General features: G+C 50.4%; 1 protein-coding gene across 3 annotated transcripts in view; it reads left to right on the top strand.

Moving 5' to 3' along the window:
* The window catches only part of LINGO1 (leucine rich repeat and Ig domain containing 1), a 176,785-nt gene that overhangs the window by 85,901 nt on the left and 65,441 nt on the right, over positions 1 to 25,443 (top strand). For 2 of the 3 annotated variants that reach the window (XM_069866901.1, XM_069866902.1), the window contains 2 exons: positions 14,535 to 14,701; positions 20,363 to 20,448. The gene's annotated coding sequence lies outside the window, so the exon portion shown is untranslated. The remainder of the gene's footprint in view (positions 1 to 14,534; positions 14,702 to 20,362; positions 20,449 to 25,443) is intronic. The other variant, XM_069866903.1, reaches the window with a different exon arrangement.

Raw genomic sequence — 25,443 nt, 5'->3', positions numbered from 1 at the left:
TTCTTTAAAAAAACAAACCTAAAAAATCATAACATTATTTTAGAAAAATCCAAGTACATGTTGCCAGAGCTGTGATATTTTCCATTTCTCAGAATGGAGCTGGTGCAGTTTTAACCCTTGGTGTTCATCCCGAGGGGCTTCACCTCCCTCTCCCCCATCAGGTGGCTCTGCCTCTTCCTCCCTGCTCTCTCCTGGGGTGTTGCTGGCTGTTGCTTCTTTATTTCTGTCCTTCATTATTTCTGTCCTTTATTATTTCTCCCTGTGGGTTGGGGTTTTTGGGGTGTGTTTTCCTGTTGACAAAGGAGAAACTCACACGCACTTCACATGTGCCCAACGTGGCTGCCTCTGGTAGCTCTGGCAATGCTCACATTGGCATTACCCGTTGACAAAGAGCATTTACCACATATTTCCCGTGGTTTTGTGCTGCTGGTTATACTGGGAAATGCTGCCAAAACCAGTACAGGGACTGGGGCAGCTACCCCTATGCCTCAGGCCTCGCCAGAGGTGGCACAACTCATCCAACGGCCCCTGAGCGGGCACACAGAGACCCTCACCAGGCAAGCTGCTGCCAACGATAGGGTTATCTTCTGCCGTATGGAGGAGAGGGTGGGCATGGGTGTGCAGAGCCCAGCTGCAGTGAGGCAAGCTAATTGCTTAAGGGCCTTAATTGCCTTCAGCTGCCCCACCTTGCACTCTCCAACTACTGCTCTGGGAATGATATTTAAGTACAGGGCTGGTCTCCTTGCTCTTTTCCTGAGCTTTGGTGTGGATAGGTATGTCTTCAGCCTGGTCTCCTTCAGCCTGGGCTGCTTGTGGGGCCTCTGGACCTGGTTTCTTGCTGTTGATGGACCTGGCTACAGTCCCCACCTCTACCTGCTGTGTTTGGAGTCATGGGTCCATGCTGTGTTGGGGACCTCAGAGAGCAGCCAGCCCTCACTGCATCCTCAGGCTTCAGGGGATGTGTTTCTGAAACCACCTGGTGAGTTTTGACCCCAGAATAGAGGGCTGATAGCTGAGCTCTGGAAAGGCACCAGCTCCCTGCTAGCAGCTCCATGGCTGAGCTTCCCAGTTTGGAATTGGGCTTTCTCGATGTGCTGTGCTTGTGATTCTGGATGTGTTGAGGACCAGCGTGGAGTCCTGCTGGAGATGGTCCTGCTTGAGATCCTCGGCCTCACTAGCTCACGGCTGGAACTTGTGTCTGGGAGGAAAGGTAACTCTGGGGGCTTGCCCTTCTCCGTTCTGGAGCAGGCAGGTCTTTAAGGAGTGGGTATAATCCTCTATGTCATGTAAGACTGTGGATGATCAGAAGGCGGTGAGTGAGGTGGGTGTGCTGTTTGTGCATGCTGTAGCCATGCTAGCCTGCCTGCCTTGCAGCCTACTAGCAGGGCTGAGCTTCTCTTTGTCTCCTCTGAATGCCTCAGGGGAGGCTTGGACTCCAGACAGTCTCCTGTTAGATCTATTAAATATGGGTGATAATCCCCTTGGGTACTTGCCTTCCCTGCTCTGCTGTGCCAGAGGCTCTGGGAGATGTTCTTGGTCCTCTCTGTGCTCGCAGCAATAGAGTAGGAGCCTTGGGGTGCTCTCACACCACTTGCAAGCATATTTGCAGCCTCCTCCTCCTGTGCTGGACTCTGTGGTGTTAGGAGCGCAGCCCTGGCTTGTGGGATATTTATTGCAGGTATCTCTACCAAGCTCCTTTCATGGGCAGGTTCTCCTGCAGCAGTAATAGGTCTGAGAGCACGCGTACCTGCAGCACAGGTCCCTGCCACCCTAGGGGACCCTACAGTGGGAGCTGTGCCTCAGGAGTGTCCCTGTAAAACTGACCCTTCTCTGCAGCTTGTGTTGGCCGAGGAATGTTCTTGTCCCACTATTACTACTCCCCTGTGAGTAGCTTTGCTCAACCTCAATGTCTCTGACCTTTTCAGTGTTGTGCAGCGGCATTGGCTGCCAGAGCTGCCTTCGGCTCTGTTCGCTGTCTAATGAGCCTGTGGGGATCGAGGGGAAATGGGCAGCCAATAAAAATACAGAATATTGAAAAGGTCAGAGCCGTTTGGTGTGCCACAATAACTCACAACTTCTCAGGCGTTGCATCCCTTGCCGCCAGCCCCTGGTTGCCTTGCCAGGTGCAGGGGCTGTGGGGCTTGGAGCCTGGCTCTGCCCAACTCGAGTGGCCCTTTCCCAGAGCAGGGGATGAGGACTCAGAGCTTTGCTCTCCAGGTAGTGGTGAGCTTTGCCGGCATGCCACTACTTCTCGGCCTTAGCACATTGGTTGCACCTTTGCAAGCTGTGTTGGAGAAATCCTCCTTCAGAAGGAGCCATCAGAAAATGGGCTTTGTTTCCTTTGTGGAAGGAGAGATGTCTCTGTGGTTGGGGTGCTCACTGCTCCGCTAGCAGATCCCAACAGCAGGGAACTGGACAGATAGGTACCTGGCTGAGGTTGTTTTAGTATTGTGCTCTGGATCTGTGGCCTGGGTGTCACAGCAGTGGCAGGCAGGGACCAAAGACCTGGAGAGTGCTTGCTCCTGTACTTGGTCCTGCTGGGTGCAAGGGGCTCCAGCTAATCCCTGATTCTTGGCAGCTGAGGGTGCATTTGGAGTCAGATGTACACCTGGCTTCCCTGAGCCCCTCTGTCCCCCTCACCTGTGAGGGTGGAGCTGAGCCCCTCCTGCTTGCCAAGAAGGGTCAAGCTCTGCTGATTTGGCAAATGCCTGCTTTCCAGGCTTCCAGGGGAAGCATGCATCCAAAAGTTCTGATTCCACTTTCCTGGTGTTAGCATATGAGAGAGTCCTCCCTCTCTGCCTCTGATCCCTTCTAGTTCTCCACCTCTGTCCCACACATCTGTCAACTCGTCCTCTGCCACAGGGCCACCGGCTGGTGGGGATCTTGCTTCTCCAGCCAAGGTGAATTTGATGGCCCTTTGTGGTGGCAGAGGAGGGCCCAGTGATCTCTCCATATGCCTGGCTATGGAAACATGATGTAGGGCTGCCAGGTGCTGGGAGCAGAGGGAGAAAAAGGTCTTTTAAAAACCGACTTATTTCACCCCACCAAACCATCATGACAATTCACTGCTGAAGGCTCCATATCATCCCTGTGCCACAATGACAGCTACTGGAAAATATCAAACAGCTCTTCATGCAGCTCCCTTTCCTGTGGGCAAAAGAGGCATTTGGAACTGACAACTCGTTGAGCTGAGGAGTGCAAATTTTTAAGTGCTGGAAGTGCAAACAAAGGAGCAGGGGGAAATTGCGGGTCAGTGCCAGGCAGGCAGCAGCCAGGGCAATGCAGACACAGCAACGTATCTCAAACTGGATGCTAATTTCTCTGTGGACTCCATGCCCAATGGTTGGGGCTTGTCCAACTTTCTGGCAGAGGAGACTTTTTATGCGGTTTCCTTTTGTTAAATGCAATAGCTGGATTACCCCAGCAGCTCCCACAGCCATGCTCCTGCCTGCACCCTAACACTGGCTGTAGGTGTTTTGGGTGTCTGTCCAGTCTGAGTGATTTTTACAGCCCTTGGCTTTGCTATTCCAGGTTTTCATGTGGTGTCCTGGGGAAAGTCTAGTGTGGCATATAGCTCAGTAAATATGTAACGTGCTGTTTGGGGGCTTTATGGCTTTTATGCAGCACTAATGTTATGCTATTGAGAGAGCTCTGGCATGCCTATTAGCAGCTGAAGTGGAGCAAAGGAAGAATGTTCTTCCTCTCCAAGCCCATCATCTTCCCCTCTTTGATGCTCTCAGCCATGATATAGTGGTCTAAATGAGACAACTTGTCTCTGTTAGCACTCTGTGAAAAACAGTCACTGGGATCGTTAGAAGTGGCTATGGATTGGCCGCCTATTTAAGAGGGATCTAAACGATTTGGCTTAAGTCCCATTTGAAGAACTTTCAACTTTTGCAGAAACCTTCTGCTAGACAGCTTGTTTCTATAGTTCCTACTGGAATCTTAGGTTTGGGGTGACCTCCATAAGGTGCTTGTAAAGGCTGTAGCCAGTCTAGGAGGTGCCATCAGCACCTGCTCTGGCCATGTCACAGCCTCTCAGCAGCTCACAGGGGGCTGCCAACCATTAGATATGTGCTGGGTGAGGCTGGAAATGCTTTCCTTACTGGGTTTTCATAGATTCAGAGTAGGGCTTCACTCGAATTCCTAGCTGCATCCAAATTTGCTTCTTCCAGGCTGTTCCTGGGCAGGGAAGTTAATCTGAGAGTAAAGTCTTTTCTGTGGCAAGTCCCCTGTCTCCCACTGCTGTACTGAGGTGCTTATGTGAGCATGGGTGCTCCCAGCAGGTTACTGTTATTCTGGGTTGGCTCTTCAGCACCTTGCCAGCTTGAGTCCCTAGCTGTTAATTGCAATACCTAATTTTAGTATAATGGCACTCAGTCTGTGGTTCCCAGAGTGTGTAAGTGGCATAGATTAATACTACACAAAAAAAGTCAAGTTTCTGGTGTGAGATCAATAGATTATAACTTGGTGACATTTGAAAATACATCTTATTAGCAGTTCATATTTTGGCACTTTCCATTTACTCCCAAGAAGCCTGCTCCCTGCTGTCCCAGGTGGTTGCTGATGGCATCAGAAGTCCTGGGAAGTAATATTGCCTGTGCTGGATGCCACTTTGTGGCTTTTATTTGGTGGAAAATAAAGTACCCTGATGGAGAGAGGTGAAAGTGCTGTTGGTCACCATGGCACAGTGACCAGGAGCCATTAGCATCTTGTGACTAGGGCTTTTTTTCTGAGCTGGCTCAGGGTGTCTGAACCCTCAGCAGACACCTTGCCGTTGACATTGTGTGGTGCTGCTGTGAGCAGCTTTAACAGAAGGGTGAGCCTGGGGGTGCAAAGGAAAACCTTGGTGCCTGATTGGTCCTGGGCTGTGGTGTTGGGTAGATGAGCAGAGGCTTCTGGAGCACAGTTATTAATGAGGAATGGTAATGCAAGGGCGCCATCCTTGTGTCTCAGTGACCCTTCTCAGTCCCAGCATGTGGGGATCTATCACGGAGACCCTCGTTTAACACCTTAGTAAATTCTTTGAGGACAGGGCTCAAGGTAAAGGCTGAGTCTGTTTTAACTCTGGAGCGGGGTCTCCTGTAATGCCTGTGCTTATTGCTTCCTATTCCCATGTGTGGCGGATGGTGCTGGGTTGATTTGTCTGTGTGAGTCAGGCTCATTGGCAATGAGTTCAGAGCTGAGCTTTGCAGCCAGCTGTAATCGTCTCTTCAGAGCACGCACACGCATGCGCACACACGCCTTCCTTCACATGTCTTGCTCTGCTTTCTTCTCCTTGGGAGAAAGCTAATCTCTTCCACAGTCCTCACCCATCAGAGCAGATTAGAGCAGCTCTCTGCTCCTCCTGTGCTGTGGAGGAATTGCCAGGATCAGAGGCTTGGATCATAGCTGCAGGGGATGATCCCTCTTTCGGTAAGCCTGGATGAGAAAGGTGGCGTGCAGTTATTCTGCATCAGTGGACTATGCTAAAGAAGATGCACTCTGCTCTGGTCCCCAGAGTCAATGAGAGCTGTATTGAGTTTTGATCAAATAGAAGATGCTTGTGTACATTTCTGTAAGCAATGAAGTGACTCAGGTTGCCCACTCAGTCTTCTCTTTCCACAGACTGTTCCTGAAGTCCCCCTGGATGTGTCTGAAGCAGCCTAAATAAGACCTGTGTGCACTGTGCTCTGAGGTGGAGGCTGTACTGAGCTGCTCAGAAAAAAAAATATAGGCCATTGCTTTTCTCACGCAGGCAGGCATTTAAAGAGCCTGTGCGGGAGGAATGTGGGTGTGTGACTAAATCAGAAGTGAGGAGCTGTCCCCTCCTCTGGCACCTCACCTGCCTTGCATGAAATGGGGATGCTAGGAAGCCAGGATGCAGGCTGGCTTTTTTTTTTTTTTTGGTAGCTTGCTTGGTGGTACTGGCTTCATGCAGTACTCCCATCCACCAGAAATCACTAGGGAGAAGTAGCTTGCTTTCTGCTTTGCCTTTCTTGCTTAGGGTTTCCAAAATAGCTCAGTTCTACCTCTGCTCCCAGGAAGTCAATGGCAAAACTTGCCTGAAGTGGGATTAGGTAATCAACCTCAAGGGAATCCCTGCCTTCCTCCCCTGATTATTTCTCCAGCCAGATGCTCAGGGAAAGCATCTATCTTTGTCTTCCAGCCTGACACTGTCTCTTCACTAATTAAATAAAGAGTAGAATCTCTTCATATTTGTCAGCTGATTTCAAATTAAAAAGGGACCTATAGGACCAAGAACAACCTTATCCTTCCTTTGGGGATCACCTTCCTTTTTATTTAATTTTTTTTTGTGAACTGATAATTCCATCTGAAGGTCTCCTGTGATACTGCGGTAACCCTTGGATGCTATTCAAGTGCATCATGGCCCCTGGCGTGTGCTCATTGCCTCCTAATTGCTCTAAATAAGTTGGGAATGATGAAATTAAAGTTCCATTGATATCAGGCAGCCCTGGCACACAGCAGTTCCAGGCATGTGAGGGAAGTGGACAGATGGGGAGATGTTAGGATAATAGGTATTAAATGCAGATTCTGCCTTGTTTGGGATCCCTGTCTAAGCACAGTTCAACTTCTCAGTGCAGCAGTTTTGGCAATTTCCACACCGCTGCCCCAGCTGAGCATTTGCTGGTGGATTCGTTATATACAGGACATAAAACTTAATGACCTCCCTTGTCTTCTTGGAGATTCCTGGATATTGCGCTCTCCAGGGCAAAATAACCCAAGACCACACAATGTCCTCAATATGTAAATCATTGGTTGCCAGTCCTTGGGGCTGTGTGATTGAACTGAAGCAAGTGGGTGCAGGCTGTTTGGGCTGTGCTCATTCATCAAACAGGCAGTCCCTTAATCTGTAATGGATTAAAAACTGAGTTTTGAGTTCTGACGTTGAACCTGGATGATGTCCTGCCCTGGTGCACAGGAAAGCTGGCTTGGGAATGGCATCCCTTGCTCCTGTGCCTGGGAAAGCAGCCCTTGTTTCAGCATGGGACTGTGCTGGCAAGGGCAATGGGGAGGTAGGGAGGATGTGGGAGATGGTGGAGCTGGCAGTTGGTTGGTGTTATTCAGTAGCTGCTTTTGTGCTGCTCTCACCTGGAAATGCTGCTGCCTTTATTTTCCTTTACTCTGAAAGAAAAGAAACTTGATTTTTAGTGTATGTAGTCAAAGGGGTAGAATGATACCTTGTTCTTGGCTGGCAGCGTTACCGTGCCCTGTAGGAGCAGAGGGGTCTCAGTAGGATGTGAATCTGAACCCTGTGCAAAGGCAGTTTTGTGACAGTCTGTTCCCAGCCAGAATAGACTCATTATGTAACCCATGGGGTGAAATTCATCCAGATCATAGACAGACAGACAAGCAATTCAACACTCACCCCCATGAGTATTGCATCCCTGATCCTACAGTGAGAGCTTCCCAGGTGTGGTAACTCAAGAGGAGCAGCTTGGCCAAAGAACCCCATTTTTGGAGCCTGAAGGGGGTGGCTGGTCCCAGGGCTGCAGGTGAGGTTGAGCTTCACTGGTCTGCAAGCACTTGTGTAGTCTTACAGGTGCACCCAGTTTTGTGACTGTGCAGTTAATAGTTTTCTGAAGATGGATGGCAGGTACAGCACAGCAGTTTTCTTTCCAAAGAAATGCCAATCAATTTAATCACTTGCCTAAGATTTGGGTCAAGTCCAGCCACCTGGCTTTGCGTAATAACTCTCCCAAGGCTTCTTGAGCTGGTCTTGTGAAGCATTGGTGTTATCAGGTCGCTTGAAATGGATGGGAGGTGCACTGACATGGAAGCCAGCTGGCCTGTAGGATGCCTGGCTGGTTGTAAAGTGATGGAAAGTTACATTTGCTCAGTCTGAGCCAATTCTATTCTTGTAACTGGCCTTGGCTGTGATTTTAGCTTCCCCATGGCTCATCGGATGCTCACCCTATGACATGCTCACCTGGGGGCATATTGCACAGGCTTTGGGTTGAGACAGCAGGATCCCTTGCTCTGGGCAGCCCTCCAGGCTCAGGACTGGTTTTCAGAGAAGTTCAAGACCTCTTGCACGTTTAAAGGCCAAAGGAGTCAATTCATGATCCACTGATCTGACCTGCTCCACAAAAGGAGCCAGAAATTGTCCCCTGCTGGTACCTTTGTCAAGTGCAGTAACCCTGGGCACACTCAAGCATGTGGTTCCCAAAAACAAGGGAGCTGCAGGGTCTTGGCTCTGCTGACAGACAGGAGAGGGCTCTGAAGCTGCGGAGGAGCAGCCATCTGTTCCTAGCTGGGGCATTTAGAGCAATCCTCCAGGTAAGGGTGCTCCATCCCCGAGTGCCTGGGCTGGCCGGTGCTCCTGGCACCCTGCTCTGGTTGAGGGCTGCATGGGGTGAGGCAGTCTGTTTGCAGGAGGGATGATGGACGCTGCCCTGGGCTGGTCCCAGGGACAGACTGTTCAAATCCCACACATATGGTATCTCCAAGCAAGCACCTCGCTGCAGGAGATGGTTACAGTGGCTGCATGTTCCTACAGGCAGGAAATGCCTTGGGTTTGAGTGTCAATTCATTGAGTTAATGAAATATCTCAAAAGGATCTCCAAGCTGCAGGGATGTTAGCACGACACCATTTGTGCTTTGCAGTGAGTGGGTCAAGTCTCCCTGTGCTGTGGTGCTGTTCAGGGGTGCTGCTGTTCTCTCTGCTTGGGTAGAAATGCCCCCTATATTCACAGCCCCTCTGTAATTTTGCTCACAGCCCAGCATGCAATTATTGACAAAAGCCAGTGTGTGTGCTGGTCGGTGCTGTGACCTTGAGAATCCCCTCTCAGCACACCCTCCTGCCTTTGTGTTGGCTGAAGCTGAGTTAATCCCTTTCTCCTCACTTCATGTGTGCGTGTCTGCTCATCTCTGCTCTTGCCTTGTCTTCTGCTGCTTCCCTTTCCTCTTGGCTGCTTCTAGGAGGTGACTTCCTCTGGGCTTGGTGCCTTGAGCTGGGATAAGTCTATATCATCTCCCACCAAGAGCCATCCCATTCTCTGCATGGCTGAGCACAGCATGGTGCATCCTGGAACCTGCAAGGAAGAGGTCCTGGTGCCACTGATCAGCAAATGAGCTGGGTGCTGGAGGAAAGGGGAGGCGCAGGGCATGGTTGGCTCATCTGTGCAAGCATGCTAGGATTTTCCTAGTGCTTAAGTTGGCTGTTCCTGCCCAGCAAGGTGGAAGAGGAAGGAACAGTGCTGGATGGAAAGCCCTGGTGAGTTGGGTTTGATGTGGGCATGGAAGGAGGAAGGGAGCAGTGTTGGCTGCTCCCAGTAAGAGCCATGGGAGCTGTAATTCTCTACTACTCCCCTTTTTGACAACTGTAGCCAGCTTGGTTATTATGGCCTTCAACACTTCCAGGGAGGGGGCATCCATAACTTCCCTGGGCAACCTGTGCCAGTGCCTTGCTACCCTCATCATGATGAAGCTTTGTTTCTGGGGGATAGATCCCTTTGGTTTGCTCCACATAAGTGGTGGTGGATGTAGTGGTGCAGTTTATCACACTAGGACTCTGCTAAGTGCACCAAACATCAGTGTCCTAAGGGCTTTGCATCCCCTCCAAATCAGGCAGGTCTCAGAGATGCTGTCTGGCACCAAGCAGAGCAGGTTGTTGCTTGTCCCCACTTGCCCCAGGTGCCCAGAGATGTCCTGGCGTTGCCCTGCAGCAGAGTAAGTGGAAGGAATGACTTGTTTTCCTGTCTTGTTCCCTCCTGGCTGAGATTTCATGGAGCCTTTCACCCAGAGGTGAAGTTACTCACTGTGGCCACCTTTAGCAGCTGCTTCTCTGCATTGTGGGTTGTAAATGTCCCCTTAATTTAGTGCCTGCAGTGCACTAAAGCAGCAACCTCAGCACAGCCTCTGCATAATAACCAAAGAGGCTCTGGATCCTGTGCTCTGGCACGAGGCTGCTCTCCTTGACTGCTGTAAACACAGGGGCTGATGTCTCCCTTGCCCCAGCTGCCTCTGCCCCATCCCAGCTGTGTGCCACACCTAGGCTTGTTCCTGCAGGTGACATCAGGCTGGTGCCTCTGCCACCTCTGTGCTTGGGATGAGGGCAGGAGCAGACTGGGAAGGGCAGCAGGATCATGCCCCTTGGGCAAGAGATGCAGCAGGGCTACCTGCATATGGCTCTGGGGTCCTCCCCTTCGGAGCAGGTCACTGAAGCTTCCTCACTCCCAACAGCTTGCCCCAACACTGAGCCTCCCCATGACTTCTTTTTGAAAGTCTGTTAAATAGAGATATTTAGCCTAATCCAGCCAGGCAGGTCAGTCAAAGTAGTAATGTACTTGCTTCCCAAAGGTTTCATTTTTTAGCTAAACTTACTTGTGAAAGGTGCTTTTTCTCCTTCACAGAAGAGAATAACAACTCTGACCTTGAGGAGAGAAATGATGAGGGTTCAGAGTTTTTCCTTCCCTTTTTTTTGTTGCTATTTTTCTTGCGAAATATTCAAGTTGAGAGGGACTTTTTGCTTAAACAATTTATGCCCAGTGGATAGATTTATTCCATTCAGCTGCCAGCCACAAGAAAGCCCCATTATTCCCTGTGGCATAGCTTTTTTTCCCCCTCAATACTCATAAATACTCTGCTAAATCTGAGTTTCTATTTTATGCAAGCATCAGGGAGCAGGTACTTCTGCCCTGTTTCTGATGCTGGATGTGCTGCCTTGTAGTAGCCGTCTCAGCTCCTTTGCTAGCCTGGCCCCAGGTACCCTGAGTGGTGTTCAGGACCCACTCCTAAATCTCATTCTGTCTCCCTACGCCTGATTCCGTTCTGCTCCTGCATTATTTCTGTCTGTCAGGGATAAAGGCTGTGTAAAAATTGCTTTTTTTGAATGTCCTGGCACCATGAGGTGCTTTGTAGGCAGCACTTCCAAATCCCACCTGGCTGCTACCTCCCACGCCTCTGCTCCCAGCCAACACCCCACTGGCCTGGCTTTTAGCAGGAACTGGGCAGAAAATGGATTTCCAAGCTGGCTGGGTGGTTTAGCATCATTCCTTCAAGGGAGAAGGGGAAATGTGTCGGTTCAGTTTGGTTCTGAATGATTTATTTGACTGAATGTGGCAGAAATGCAAAGTGAGTGTTTGGACTCGACAGCAGAGTTTGTTTGAATCGGGGATAGAAAAAAAAATTGAGGTGGTCTTAAAATGAAAGGTGGAATTGGAGAGAGAAAAAAAGTGAAACGTTTTCTTTTAAACGCAGCAAACTTTGCTGGTTTTAATGCTGATTGATCACTTAATATTCTTTTCTGATATACTGTTCCACATGACAAGGCACGTTTGCTGGAGCTGGGATGGATGCAGCCGCCTGCCTCACAGGTGGATTTGGCTGCGGTGACTCCAGAGCTGGCATGGCATCACCTGCCTGCCTCAGTTTCCCTTCCGTCATCTGTACCCAGTGTAGCTCACCCAGGATGTTTGTCGAGCCCCAGCTTCATCTGTTCTGCGGTAGGTTTATGTGGAGGATCCATGTGCTGCTGCAGTTCCTGTTCTCAAGTGATTTGAGTTCTGGGCTGAGATCTTCAAACTCATTGCAGTAATGAACCTGAGGTAGCATCCCTTCCCTGACTGACAGCTTGCTGGCTCTGTAGGACTTTTGATTTGCTTAGAGCTCAGATTTTCAGTCTCCTCACCTCTCTGCTAGCACAATGTTTTGGGAACAGATGGGCTTAATTTCCGATTGCCGCCCCCTGAACTTGGAGGAGGTTTGAGTTTGGAGCGAGTCTGCCTCTTATTCCATGTGACTCCATCCGGGCAGCCAGGTCTGCCCTGCCCCTGCAGACACGTAGCCTCCTGCTGAGGACCTGGCCAGCACCTCTTTGTGCCAGGGAGGGCTCTCTGAAGTAAGATTTTCTCTCTTAGCAGATAAATCTGTCTCTGCACTACCTTAGCAGTAGCAGTGGCATCATCTTATAGCTGGACTTCAGTAAAGCCTTTGACAGAGTTGCTCCCAGCATTCTGCTTCGGAAACTGTCACCTCTGGCCTGGACAGGCGCACACTCTCCTGGGTGGAAAACTGGTTGGCTGGCCGGGCCCAGAGAGTGGTGGGAAATGGTGTGAAATCCAGCTGGAGGTCAGTTACAAGTGGGATCCTTAATACTCAGTCCTGGGTCCAGCCCCGTTCAATGTCTTTATCAATGACCTGGATGAAGGCATCGAGGGCACCCTTAGCAAGTTTGCGGATGACACTAAGCTGGGTGGAAGCGTGGATCTGCTGAAGGGTCGGGAGGCTCCAAAGGGATCTGAACAGGCTGGACCGCTGGGCTGAGACCAATGGCAGGAGGTTTAACAAGGCCAAATGCCGGGTCCTGCACTTGGGGCACAACAACCCTGTGCAGCTACAGACTAGGAGAAGTCTGTCTAGAAAGCTGCCTGGAGGAGAAGGACCTTGGGGTGTTGGTTGACTGCGACTGAACATGAGCCAACAGAGTGCCCAGGTGGCCAAGAAGGCCAATGGCATCTTGGCTTGGATCAGAAACGGCGTGACCAGCAGGTCCAGGGAGGTTCTTCTCCCTCTGGACTCGGCACTGGTGAGACCGCTCCTCGAATCCTGTGTTCAGTTCTGGGCCCCTCACCACAAGAAGGATGCTGAGGCTCTGGAGCGAGTCCAGAGAAGAGCAACGAAGCTGGTGAGGGGGCTGGAGAACAGGCCTTATGAGGAATGGCTGAGAGAGCTGGGGGTGTTCAGCCTGGAGAAGAGGAGGCTGAGGGGGAGACATCATTGCTCTCTCCAACTACCTGAAAGGAGGTTGTGGAGAGGAGGGAGCTGGGCTCTTCTCCCAAGTGACAGGGGACAGGACAAGAGGGAATGGCCTCAAGCTCCACCAAGGGACATTTAGGCTGAACATTAGGAAAAAAATTTTCACAGAAAGGATCATTGGGCACTGGAACAGGCTGCCCAGGGAGGGGGTTGAGTCACCTTCCCTGGAGGTGTTTAAGGGACGGGTGGACGAGGTGCTAAGGGACATGGTTTAGTTTTTGATAGGAATGGATGGACTTGATGATCCGGTGGGTCTCTTCCAACCTGGTGATTCTATGACACTGGCAAGGTGCTTAGTCTAAGCTCCATCTAATCCTCTTTCATCTAGCAATCGGGGCAGTGATCTTGCAAAAACAGGTTTCTGACACCAGCCTTGGCATTTTGTGGTGTGTGCTTGTGCTGGAAGGTTAATAATGCTCCTGTACTATCTCAGTGCCGTTGCCCCTGAACTGAGCTGGAGGCAAAAGGGAAAAGAAATAGAACTTAAGTTTCTAACCTGAACTGTGCACCTGGCTTGTGGATTTTGGGTTTAGGTGTCAGTGCTTGTTTTCATAGGATTTTGTAGCATATATTTTCATCACCTGGTTTCTTGTAGAACATAAACCAGCTTCTTATAACCATCACTTTGGGTTGGACTAAAAGTTTGGAGTTTTGCTGAGAGTGCCCTCCTATCTGTCCTGTTTTGCTGCTTTCTGCTGCACCCCGGGAATCCTTCAGCTCTTTGTGGAGCAATGGAAAATTTAAAAATATTTCCATTTCCTTCCTGTGTGTTGAGGCCCAGGTTTCAAGGCAGAATGGAGGACTGGCGGGCTTGCACTTGAAAACTCTTGGACTGTGAAATTTGCAATTAAAATTGGGTTCCCGCTTGCTGAAAGCGGGAACCTTGTATGTGGTTCACCAGGCTTGTTGCTCTTCATCACCATGACACCTAGACACCCAGCTGGGAGAGGGGCCTTGGGATGTAGGAATGGAATCAGCTGCTTGTGGTCCTGGTACACGGCAGTGGCTGGGACTAACAGCCAGGACCCATGGCTTCAGGGGGTGGGAGAGGGGCCATGGGGGTTTGCTATTGGTAACAACTGTTCAGCCCTGAGCTAGCTCTCAGCTGGGTTAGAACGCATCCTTGGGATCAGATTTTTGTCTAGGTCTGGGATGAACATCATCCATCCTTGAGGAAGAGCAGGCAGGTGGGCAAAGCCTTCCTCAATGTCTGTCTGCTGGAACTGCTGTGGTGTGGGCTGGTGGCAATGATCAATGGCTGCGGGTGGGAAGGAGCAACCTCTCCTAGATGTGCTTTCCAGTTGGGCGTATCTCTTGGCCTGGGTTTGCTGCTGGTGTGATACTTCAGATGTCCTCCTGCTTGCCTTTTGTGTGGCCACTGGCATGGGAGGCCCTGTGCTAGTGAGCAGAAGGGCTGGTGCACCCTGAGAGCAAGGCAAGAGGAGATAAAGGTGTTGCATGGAGAAGTAGAGTCAGGAAACAGACCTGACACCAGGCAACCCAGCACTCCATGCCATCACCACCTTGCCATAGGTGAAGCAAGAGGCTCTCCAGGGAAGTGGTGGAATCACCATCCCTGCATGGGTTTAAAAAACATGTAGACATGGCACTTTGGGACATGGTGGTGTTGGGCTTTGGTTGGACTTAATGATCTTAGAAGACTTTTCCAGCCTTTATGATTCTAATCCCTTGACTGTGCTTGGCCTCAACCCACCAAGCTGGATGTTTCTCCTTTCAGCATCTTCTCATGCTCTCCCCATTTTCCTGCCTTGCAGGGCTGTGTGTCCAGGGCTGAGTGAGGTGCCCCGCTGTTCCGTGTTGGGTCCCATGAGACAGGCAGGAACCCCCTGTCCCACCCGGGGCTGCAGCACCCCCCTCTCCCTCTGCTGCACAGGAAGCCCCTCCAGCACCTGAAACAAAGCTGCAGAGATCTGCTGCCACGGTAAGTCCTTGGGCTGATGCTTTCCTTTCTTCTGCTGCTTCTCAGGAGACGGACATGCTACAGACCTCACTGTCCCATTTGCTCTGCGTGCATCACCCCTCTATAGCAGGATGTGCTGCAAAAAAGGCTTTGAGTGAACAGCTTATGCATGGAATAATTCAGGTTTCAGTCAACAGTAGCAGCTCACGATTTCAGGTTGTATTTAGCAAGTAGTTTTGGCTGGGGAAAAAAAGTGAAACACTGAAAAGTTTCATTTTGACATTTTCAAAATGAAACCTTTCAGCCATCTGTTTCAAGATGACATTTCAGTTTGAATTTTTTTCTCAGGGTTTTTTTTTTTCAATGTGGGGGGAGAGAAGCCACCTACAAACAAAACGAAAGCTTCACTTCAGACCAAACAAAATGTTTCATTCAGCCCCAGATCATTACTTGGGGTTTAAAAAATTGGCAAAGAAAAGAAATACTTTAGTCAACCTGAATTACTCTTTCTCAATTTGGCTACTAAACCAAAAAACAAGTGCTCGCCCCCCACCCTGTTTTCCCAGCCCAAATCCTCAAGGCACGTTGCTGGCAGAGTTAGAGGCTGGAGGAGCGGGTGTCACACCAGCGATGCTGGGCTGGTGGGCAGCGCAAGGGAGTTTAGGCAGAGCCAGCAGGCAGGAAGAGGGAGCGGGGAGGTGGTGGATGCAAAACCTGCAGGGTTATTGGCTTTGTGCGTGCGAGGGAGTCGGAGCCGCAAGGCACGTACTACGCATCATTGGGTTTTTTGAGTGAGAGCTTGGGAAGAGCCTGTGGTGGCAGAACATGTTGTACCAATGACTTCGGGGATGGCAGGAGAGGCTCTGTGGGGAGCTAATTTTAGCTCTGGCAGAAAGCTCGTGCCTGCAAGGAGAGTGTGCTGTGCTGAGCCCACCTGGGAGCTGGCATCCTCCTGGGAATGGGATGGAGCCCTGAGGCTGTGGTGGTGGCCGCTGCCATGTGTGCCTAGAGCCGTACTGGCTGCTGCTGAGGATTGCAGGTTCAGGGCAAGTCTCACCCAGCCCTCTTTGCTCCCCGCAGCATCTGTGCATGTTATCACAGTGCTTTCCTTGTCCCTGTTTGAGAGAGTCCATTTCTGGGAGGGATGCATGTGACACTGAAGGGACCTGCTTTGCCTGAAAGGTGTTTGCAGCTAGGTTTGTGCTGCATGGGAGAAACCCATCTGGGAAGGAGACTACTAGGCTGAGGAGGGAGGAGAGAGCAGGAAGGACTAGAGGAAGCAGTGGGGAGGGAAGGGAGAAGGGTGGCTGTTTTTTTGTGGCCAGAGCATGGAGGGACAAGTTCAAACATGTCGGTTGGGTTTAGGTTAGATGATGTAGCAAAGTCATGGGAATAAGGGAGAAACCCTCTCTCCTAGCAGCATCATAGCTTGCAGAAGACCAGCAGCTGGATACTGAGGGCCACAAGCAGCCAATGTGAGGCAGAGGGACAGTGCCATGTGGTGAACAAGACCCAAACCATGTGGCTGCAGGAGAAGCCTGCATGGGCTCCTCTTGGCCCCTGAATGACAAGGAGGAGATGGTCTGATCATACTTGCACAATTCCATTGTTGTGAGATCTTCTGAGTAGCCCTTCCATCATGCTCTCAGCTCAGCTGAAAGCTGAAGCTCCCTAATGATAGGAAGAGACTGCACTCCTCATTTACTACTCTCTCCACTCCAGTTTATCCCAATGTGACCTTATCAATAGTCACATCACAACTGCTGGATGTGGAGACATGTGGTAGAAGGGAGATTGCTGTGCTTGGTGTGGGCTACTGGACTCCTCCCTGGTGTGAGGCTGTGCCTGCCCTGTGCTGGTTCATGCCCTTCATCAGGAAGGAGGAATAGTGGGGTGAATTTAAGTGGGAAAGTAGGAGAGACCCTCAAATCATGCCATAAACAAAATCTGCGCAGCAGCATGGGGGGCTGCCAGAATGCATCCTCCACTGCCTTCCTAGGAGGAGCATACAGCTGGCATCTACCCAGCTCTCAGCAGCCTGGGCATGCAGGGCTTCCACTCCAGCAGAAAAGCTTAAAATTCAAAGAGTGCCAGGCAGGTGTCTCAGTATGTGGTAGGACAGCAGGTGTTTGAGATCTGTTCTCATGTGCATCCTATGTTTTTGTCAGCACTGGCTCCCTGCTGAAGTGTTACAGGGCTGCTGCCTGTGTTGCAGAGGCAAAAATTGGCTGTTCAGAGCTATGTGAGATAGGAAGGGATCAAAGGTCATTGCAGATCTGAAATCGGTGTCTGCCCTTCTCTGGAGGGGAGCCAGTTGTGCCCAAGCCTGTCTGCTATTTTGCATATGATCATGAACCAAGGTGGGGATGGTGGTAGGACCTCATACTTATGGCCTCCATACCCAAGAGATCCTTGCAGTGTGCTGGAGCACAGCTTGGGCAGGGACCAGCCTCTGGGGTATGGGGTAGATGCATGGTGAAAGAGCTCATGGGGTTCTATGCTCCTTCAGGTGATGTTTGTCTGTAAGGTGATGGTGGTAGTGACTGGGTTGGAGGAAGGAGGTTTATCCCATAGGGAATCCCTCCAGCTTGGTTTAGGCTGGTCTTTCCCCAGGCCTCCAAAACCTGCTGATTCATTTGCCTCTTGGTTTTGCGTTTATTTTTCCCCATCTTCCATTCTCTTTCTCTGTTTTCATCTCTCCTTCTCTCCCCCCCACCTTCATTTTTATCAGTAGCTAATGAAACAGGCAGGGAGAAACCCGATTCATACAGTAATTAAATTTACTTAGTGGGTATTCAGCTGGAGTAATGAGAAGTTTAATTCAAAGATTAGTTTTTTCTTTCATTAATTAAAAATGGAACAACGGTGCAGTTACAGTGGGCTGCATTGATCCTCCTTGTGGAAAGCTGCTAATGGAGAAGGAAAGAAGGCTTCTCATTTGTCTTCCCTGGATGCTGTCCCCACACATAGATGCCTTTATTGTTCCCTGTCTCAGCTGACCCTGCTGCCTGGGTGTCCCTGGTTTTCTGGGTAAGGGCTGCTGGAGGCAATGACAGGAGGGTGGTGGAGCAGCCCCCTCCAACAGGTTCTCTCCCCTATTTGTCCCCAGAAGCAGCCTGTCACCTTAAAAATGGGTTTGAAATATTTGCTGTGGGTGGAAGATTGAAAAGCAGGTCCCAGCCCACCAGAAGTTTGGGGTGGGAGAGTTGTTTTCTTTCCTAGCTAAACAGATTTTGATCCATTTAAATGTTAAATTCGTAAACATGTTTTTAGTCTTTTAAAAGAAGTGATGTGTGAAAACAGAAATAACTAAATAAAACAAAGAAGTTGTTTCCTATTTTTCAGTGCTTTCTGCAGGCTCTTGAGCAATGTTAGAATGTTAGGACCTCAGATGTCCTCAGAAGCATCGATACGACAGGTTGTGCTCCCTAAAGCAGAGGCACTGGTTTGCTCCTATGGATGGTTCAGGCTTAGGGAAGTGGGGCAGGAAAGCTGCCCAGCTGAAAAGGGCCTGAAAAGATGACAGTGATTGAACATGAGCCAGCAATGGCCAAGAAGGCCAACGGCATCCTGGCTTGGATCAGCCCTGGTGTGGCCAGCAGGCGCAGGGAAGGGGTGGTGTCGCTGTACTCAGCACTGGTGAGGCTGCACCTTGAATCTTGGGTTCAGTTTGGCGTCCCTCACTCCAAGAAAGACATTGAGGGTCTGGAGCCCAGAGGTTCTGGGGGCACCTGAGGGACCTGGGACTGTTTGGCCTAGAGAAGAGTGGGCTGAGAGGAGAACTCATCACTCTGTGCAGCTCCTGGAAAGGAGGTTGTGGTGAAGTGGATGCTGGTTGCTTCTTGCAAGTAAGAAGTGGTAGGATGAGAGGAAATGGCCTCAAATTGCACTAGAAGAGGTTTAGATTGGATATTGGGAAAAATTTCTTTACTGAAAGGGTGGTGAAGCTCTGGCAGAGGCTGCCCAGTTCAGTGATGGAGCCTCCATTCCTGGAGGTGTTCAAAAAACCTGTAGATGTGGCACTTGAGGGCATGGTTTAGGAGACATGGTGGGATTGGGCTGGCAGTTGGACTTGATGATCTTGGAGGTCTTTTCCAACCTTAATGATTCTATTATTATATGGTTTATTTTGGTAGCTTTTGGAATCATTGTAAGATCTGCTATAAATATGAGGTCATAAGGAGGTGGAGTCAGTAATGGGAATAAAAAAACCGCAAGCAGCAATAACCATTAATTGGTGTTATAGATCCAGTCCATGCAGGATCTATGTGGATAAGGGGGATGGCTCAAGTGGCTGAGCAGGAGAGAAAGGGCTGCATCTCTCCTTGCCTGTGCCCTCCCTGCCCCATGTGTCTTCCAAGTCATCTGTTTCACTGCTGTTGTGGAGACTGTGTGGTGGTGAGAATTAGCCAAGGGCTGGGAGCAGTGAGTACCTGGGTTTGAAGATAGTAAGTGCCAAGGGCACTCAACACCTCTGGAAATGAGATGGTTTTGCTTTCCTTGGGTTATGTCACATAATAACCGCTTTGGAAAATCTAGCAGGCAGGTGAGAGACTCCTGACCAGCCCTGTGCTGTGTCCCTGTGCTGGGAAGGGTAGGTAGGGTCCTGCAGCGGGGCTGGAGCCCCTCCAGCAGCACTTATAATACTTCTTATATTCCATAAGAGGAGGGAAATGCCTCCCTGCTTTGTTTTCATCCCCCAAACCAGTAACAATTGGGATGGAAAATGGCTTCCATCAGGAGGAGTAGTGAATGTGGGACACTTCTCTTTCAGCGCATGGCACCTGTGCTGCTGCCTTTCCAGCCCTCCTGGGCTGTGGCAGCAGTGGGGAGGTGAGCTGGAGGCTGGGACACGGTTCATTTGAGTGCTGCGGTGCTGGCAGCCTGAGCAGGCTGTGCTGCCTCCCATGTGTGCAGTGATGCTTTGCTCTGGGTAGTGTTTTGGGGTGTCCCTGGCTGTAACACAGCATCTCCAACTCCCTGTGCATCTGTGGAGGACCCCCAAACACACCAGGTCCGTGGGATGCAGAGTCCCCCAGCCAGAGCTTCGTGCCTTATTGCTGCAGGACCCTTTTGCAGCTTAGTGGTGTTTTGCATTTCCTGCCCTCTCTGAAGCATTTTATTGCTCTGCACAACCTGAAGACACCAAGGCTGGGGTACAAGGATGCTGCCAGGAGCAAGACCTGGGTCTAAGTTGCCTCGGCAGGTTTACTGAGGGCAGTGGAATCCCAGGTTGAGTGAGTGCTATCCAGCCTTGCAGACAGCTACAGCACTGTTTTACAACAGCAGTTTTCAGAGGGCTTTTGCATTCATGTGTTTTTTGAGAGATCACTGCAAATGATTCCCAAGTGCTCTGGCCCAAATCTGTCCCGGTAGCTGTCAGCAGATCAATGCTCTGCTAAGTACAGGCCTTCTCCATTTCCATGGGAAAATGACTTCTATTAAGCAGTTCATTTTGGTCCTTTCAGCAGTGGCTCCACTAAATTTTGGTAGTTGTGTTTTTCTGTCTGTTGCAGCCTGATTTATAGCTTTTAAATATCAGCTCAGATGAAGATTAAGCTCAGCTGAGCTCTGGTTTGGGGAGGGAGAAGGGAAAAGCTTTCACAGCTTTTTAATTTCTCTCCCGCTTGCGCCTCAAATGCCAGGTTTAAAGCCCTAATTGCGATATCGTTTCACCCACAGTGCATGAGTGGAAAGCAGTGGAGAGGCCAAAGCCCAGCGTGCCCCTGGCATCCGATCCCCCAGCATCCTGCCTGCATCTGACCTGGGTAGGTGGCACACGAGCTCGGGCACTGTTGTATTGCTGGACATATGACACTCACGTGCCCTGGTCATGCTGAGCCCAGGACTGCACTGGTTTCTGTTGCCATAAGCGTGGTAGAAATGCCTTCCTGTCTGTAGTCTGGGGCTGCTGCCCAGCTCTGGGGGGCTTAAGGCAATGCAGACTTCAACCAGGATCTGGGGCAGGTGCTGCGTACGTGTCTAGAGCAGGTAGGAAATGTTCAATCCGTCATGCCTGCAGAGGATGGGGGAGGCAACCAAACTGAGCATTTGGACAGTGACATTGGGAAAGGAGGGCTTTGTCATGTAATCATAGAATAACCAGGTTGGAAAAGACCCACCAGATCATCAAGTCCAACCATTTCTATCAATCACTAAACCATGTCCCTCAGCACCTCATCCACCTGTCCCTTAAACACCTCTAGGGAAGGTGACTCAACCCCCTCCTTGGGTAGCCTGTTCCAGTGCCCAATGACCCTTTCTGTGAAATGTTTTTTCTTAATGTCCAGCCTAAATCTCTCCTGGCAGAGCTTGAGGCCATTCCCTCTCATCCTGTCCCCTGTCACTTGGGAGAAGAGCCCACCTCCCTCCTTTCCACAACCTCCTTTCAGGGAGTTGTAGAGAGCAATGAGGTCTCCCCTCAGCCTCCTCTTCTCCAGGCTAAACACCCCCAGCTCTCTCAGCCATTCCTCATAAGGCCTGTTCTCCAGCCCCCTCACCATTTTCGTTGCTCTTCTCTGGACTCGCTGCAGAGCCTCAACATCCTTCTTGTGGTGAGGGGCCCACAACTGAACACAGGATTCAAGGAGCTGTGCAGCTCTGCTTAGGCCATCGGGTTTGCTTTAACTCATGTTACATCGGTGAGAGGAAAATGCTGCTTGCAGGGCATGAGCCAGTGTGGACATTCAAACACTGCAGCCTGGGGGATGCTGGGCAGAAAGAGTTTCATGTTCCAGGAGAGGGCAGACGAGAGGGTCCTCACAAGGCAGTGTTTTCTGAGATGTCTCTATTACCATAGCAGGGCGCCCGTGCACTCTCCACTGACTCAGCCTCCTTCCAGTGCTCTCACCGGGACAGTTAAAAGACAGGAGCAGGTTTCAGCTTGTACTGTACATACAAATCCTCAGCTGAAATCTGTGAACTGTCAGTTTGATGCAGGCAACGCGTGAGCCGGCAAACATCAGAGCTGACTGGGCTGAGGCAATTTCCCAGGATGTCAGTCCTTGGGAGAGAACAAAGGGATCTCTCAGAAGAGCAGAATTCAGTTTCCTAATAATAAAAAAAAAAATTTAGGATGATTCAAGCATCTTTTATATACCAGAGTCAGGGAGGGGAGTTGTTCAAACTGGATGTTGCCCAAGGTGGAATGAAATGGGGTTTGCTGTCATCTTGGTGCTGCAGGTGCTACCAGGACTGTAGCTTGGGGCAGAACTCTCATGGGACTGAGCAGGAGGCAGCATCCTGTGTTGGGTTCAGAGAAAAGGGAAACAAAACAGCGAGGCAGAACTGACTTTCATACTCAGACACATGCATCCAGATAGATAACTTCACCTTACATAGCGTTCTTTGCTCAAAGCAAAGAGCAGGCTGCAGAGGCTCAACCTGATGCATGCAAAAAAGGGGGCTGTGTCCTCACCTTGCCTCACATTCCTGCATGTGGAGGACTGACAGAGGTATTTCCTGCTTTGCAGAAAGGTATTTCTAGCTTCTTGTTGTCATTGCCTTTTTTATGGATAGCAGGAATTAACCCAGGCACCTGTCTGTCCCTGCTCTCATGGACTCTCCTTGCAGACTGGGCCCTGCGGAGAGCTGCATGCGAAGGATGCTCGGTCAGAGGAGTTCCCACCATGTCAGGGCTGATGGAGCAAGCAAAGGGACCATGGCAATATCAGTTTTCTGTCAAAAACACCTTCTCAGCAGCAAGCCCTGAAACAGATTTATTCTTAGTGATCTTCTATCAAAACAAAATTCTGCTGGGAAATGATTGTGTTGGTTAATGTCCTCTCTAAAAAATCGAGCGTGTAGAGCCATCTGGTTTGGGTTTAGATTTGGATATTTTCTTCCAGAGTGCCATTTGCAAAAGTTGAAGATTTTTTTTTCCCTAGGAATAGTATCTAGAAAATAAGGTGGTTTTGTTTTCCCTTGAGCTTTTTCCTTTGAGAAAACAAAGTTATTTTCTAGGAAATTTGGATTAACAGTGGAGTGTAAGCTGCATTTATCAGCCTGGTCTCTCCACTAACTAATGCTAGACCAGGGCAGGTGGTGCTACATGGTGTAAAGATGGGCAGCAGCCACATCTTGGGACCCTGGACAGCCTGGGGTCAGCACACAACCCCTCACCCTGCCCAAAAGTGTTAAACCCTTTGGCACTGCCTCCCCCAGCATCCTCCTAGAAATACGGCCTGCTCTTGGCTTGGGTGGGTGTGATCTTCACTAAATAAAGACTGGCTGGATGGCTGAGCCCAGAGAGTTGGGGTGAACAGACCTAAATCCATCTGGTGGCTGGTCACAAGCAACATTCCCTAGGGACTGGTGTTGGAGCTGGTTCTGTTTAATCTATCCATGATCTGGATGAGGGGGATTGAGTCCTCCCTCAGTCAGTTTGCAGATGACACCAGGTTGGACAGGAGTGTTGATCTGCTGGAGGTCAGGAAGGCTCTGCAGAGGGATGTGGCTAGGCTGGATCCATGGGCTGAGGACAACAGGATGAGGTTCAACAAGGCTCAGTGCTGGGTCCTGCACTTGGGCCACAACAACCCCATGCAGCGCTCCAGGCTGGGGAAAAGTGGCTGGAAAGCTGCCTGGCAGAAAAGGACCTGGACGAGCTGGTCAGCATTGGCTGAGCATGAGCCAGCAGTGGCCCAGGTGGGCAAGGAGGCCAACAGCATCCTGGCCTGGATCAGCCACGGGGTGGCCAGCAGAAGCAGGGCAGGGATTGTCCCCCTGTGCTCAGCGCTGGTGAGGCTGCACCTTGAATACTGGGTTCAGTTTGGGGCCCTGAGTACAAGAAAATGAGGGACTTGAGTGTGTCCGGAGAAGGGGAGTGGAGCTGGGGAAGGGTCTGCAGCACAGGGCTTCTGGGAGCAGCTAAGGGGAGACCTCATTGTCCTCTGCAACCTCCTCTGGAAAGGAGGTTGTAACGAGGTGGGTGCTGATCTTTTCTCCCAAGTAAAAAAAGGATAGGATGGGAGGAAGCGGCCTCAAGTTGTGCCAGGGGAGGTTTAGATTGGATATTAGGAAAAATTCTTTCACTGAAAGAGGTGGAGCCCTGGCAGAGGCTGCCCAGGGCAGTGGTGGAGTCTCCTTCCCTGGACAGGTTCAAACAACTTGTACATGGGGCATTTCAGGACATGGCTTAGTGGACATGATGGTGTTGGGCTGATGGTTGGGCTGGGTGAGCTTAGGGATCTTTTCCAACTTTAATGATTCTGACAGCCCAGAGCAGAGCTGGAGCTGGGAGCAACCATCTCAGCCTGAGCCTTGAGCAGAAGCATATGCCCTCTCCCCAAGGAAACTTTGAACCTTGGGTCTGGATGATGTGATCGGGGTTTTATTTATTTAGTTCTGTGACAGAACTGAATCTGAGTGGATTTTAATGCATGAATTTTCAGTGTTTCAGCCGGGCAAATCTTTGAACCTATGTGGTCTCTGGGAGATGTTTCTCTTCCTCTCTGAATGCATGCACCATAAATGCTCCCCCAAACTCCTTCCTCTTCTCTCCCGTCTTACTAGCTCTTCAATCACAGACTTGCAGTAGGTCAGGTTTTCCAGAATTGTCACAGGCGTGTCTCTGGTTTTCATTTTTTTAAAGCAATTTCCAGAGTCAGGTTTATGTCAAAAGCCTGTTAATGTGGACCGGGGCACCCCAGGCTTCCCATATAATGCTGCAATGGGTCAGAAACCCCTCTTGGGGGTGGCTAGCTATGGGGAATAGAATGTGGGTGCCTGGGGGTACAGGAGGAATGAGAGAAGAGGAGGGGGTTGGGGGCCAGGAGCCAGGGAGGGGAGGGATGGGATGGTGGCGCGTTTGCCAGGAGTCAGTCCTGTGAGTGTGCTGCACCGAGCAGGTCAGCACTTGTTTGAGAAGGAGCAATACAAGTTGTCAAGTGGAAAACATTACCTTGATAACTTCATTTTGCTGAACCGTCTTCCAGCTTGCAGCACGGAAAATCAATGCTACAGAACCTGGCTGGCTGTGCAGCAGGAGACCCTGCCTGGGACCCACTGCCACCGCGTGCTGTCCCCAGAGGGAGCCAGCTGGTGCTCCTAGAATGGGAGAGGGTCTCAAGTAGGAGTAGCAGCAGTGTGGGGGCTGTCCCCAAGGAAATTGCATGGCACAGTGGGGACACTGGTGTTTCCATTGTCTTCAGATGGCTCAATGTGGCTGAGAAGGGCTGAGGGAAAGAAGGCAACAGAGGGAGAGGTGTATGTGGTCTGTTTTGGTCAGTGCTGTTCTGCAAGGTCTGCTCCTCTACCCCAGCAGGGCCACAAAAGCCCTAAATCTCTTCCGCACCTTACCTGATTCCCACCTGACTCTCTAGATTAAATCAGATTTCTCTCCAAGCATCTTGCTCCCAGGGCTGACAAAGCCATTAACATAAAGATTTTTGTTGTTGAATTCTTTTTTGTAGCGCATTTGCAAAAATAAATATTAATTGTGCAAAATGCTAATAAGCTAGGCAGGGAGCCAGGCTGCGCAGCCCAAGGATGGCACTGTGCATGCAGCTGCTGGTCCTTGGTGCAAACCTTGGATGCCAGTGGCTTCAGAGAGCTTTGCGGTGTTGGGATTTCAGGCGATGTGCCTGATGCTTAAGGCTTTGCAGTGCCTGTGAGCCCTGGGGACTGTTTGTGGCAGGAGTCTGGGTGCTGTGTTAAGGAGACTGGGAGGTACTTGAGGTTTTCTAGCAGTCAAACAGCTCTTCTCAGTCTCGGGGTGGGAGATAGTATCATGCACACACAGCTTGGGATGTCACATTAATGTT

The sequence above is a fragment of the Phaenicophaeus curvirostris genome, chromosome 12 (genome assembly GCF_032191515.1).
Source record: "Phaenicophaeus curvirostris isolate KB17595 chromosome 12, BPBGC_Pcur_1.0, whole genome shotgun sequence".
Lineage (NCBI taxonomy): Eukaryota > Metazoa > Chordata > Aves > Cuculiformes > Cuculidae > Phaenicophaeus > Phaenicophaeus curvirostris.
This window is presented reverse-complemented; position numbering and strand designations above follow the sequence as displayed.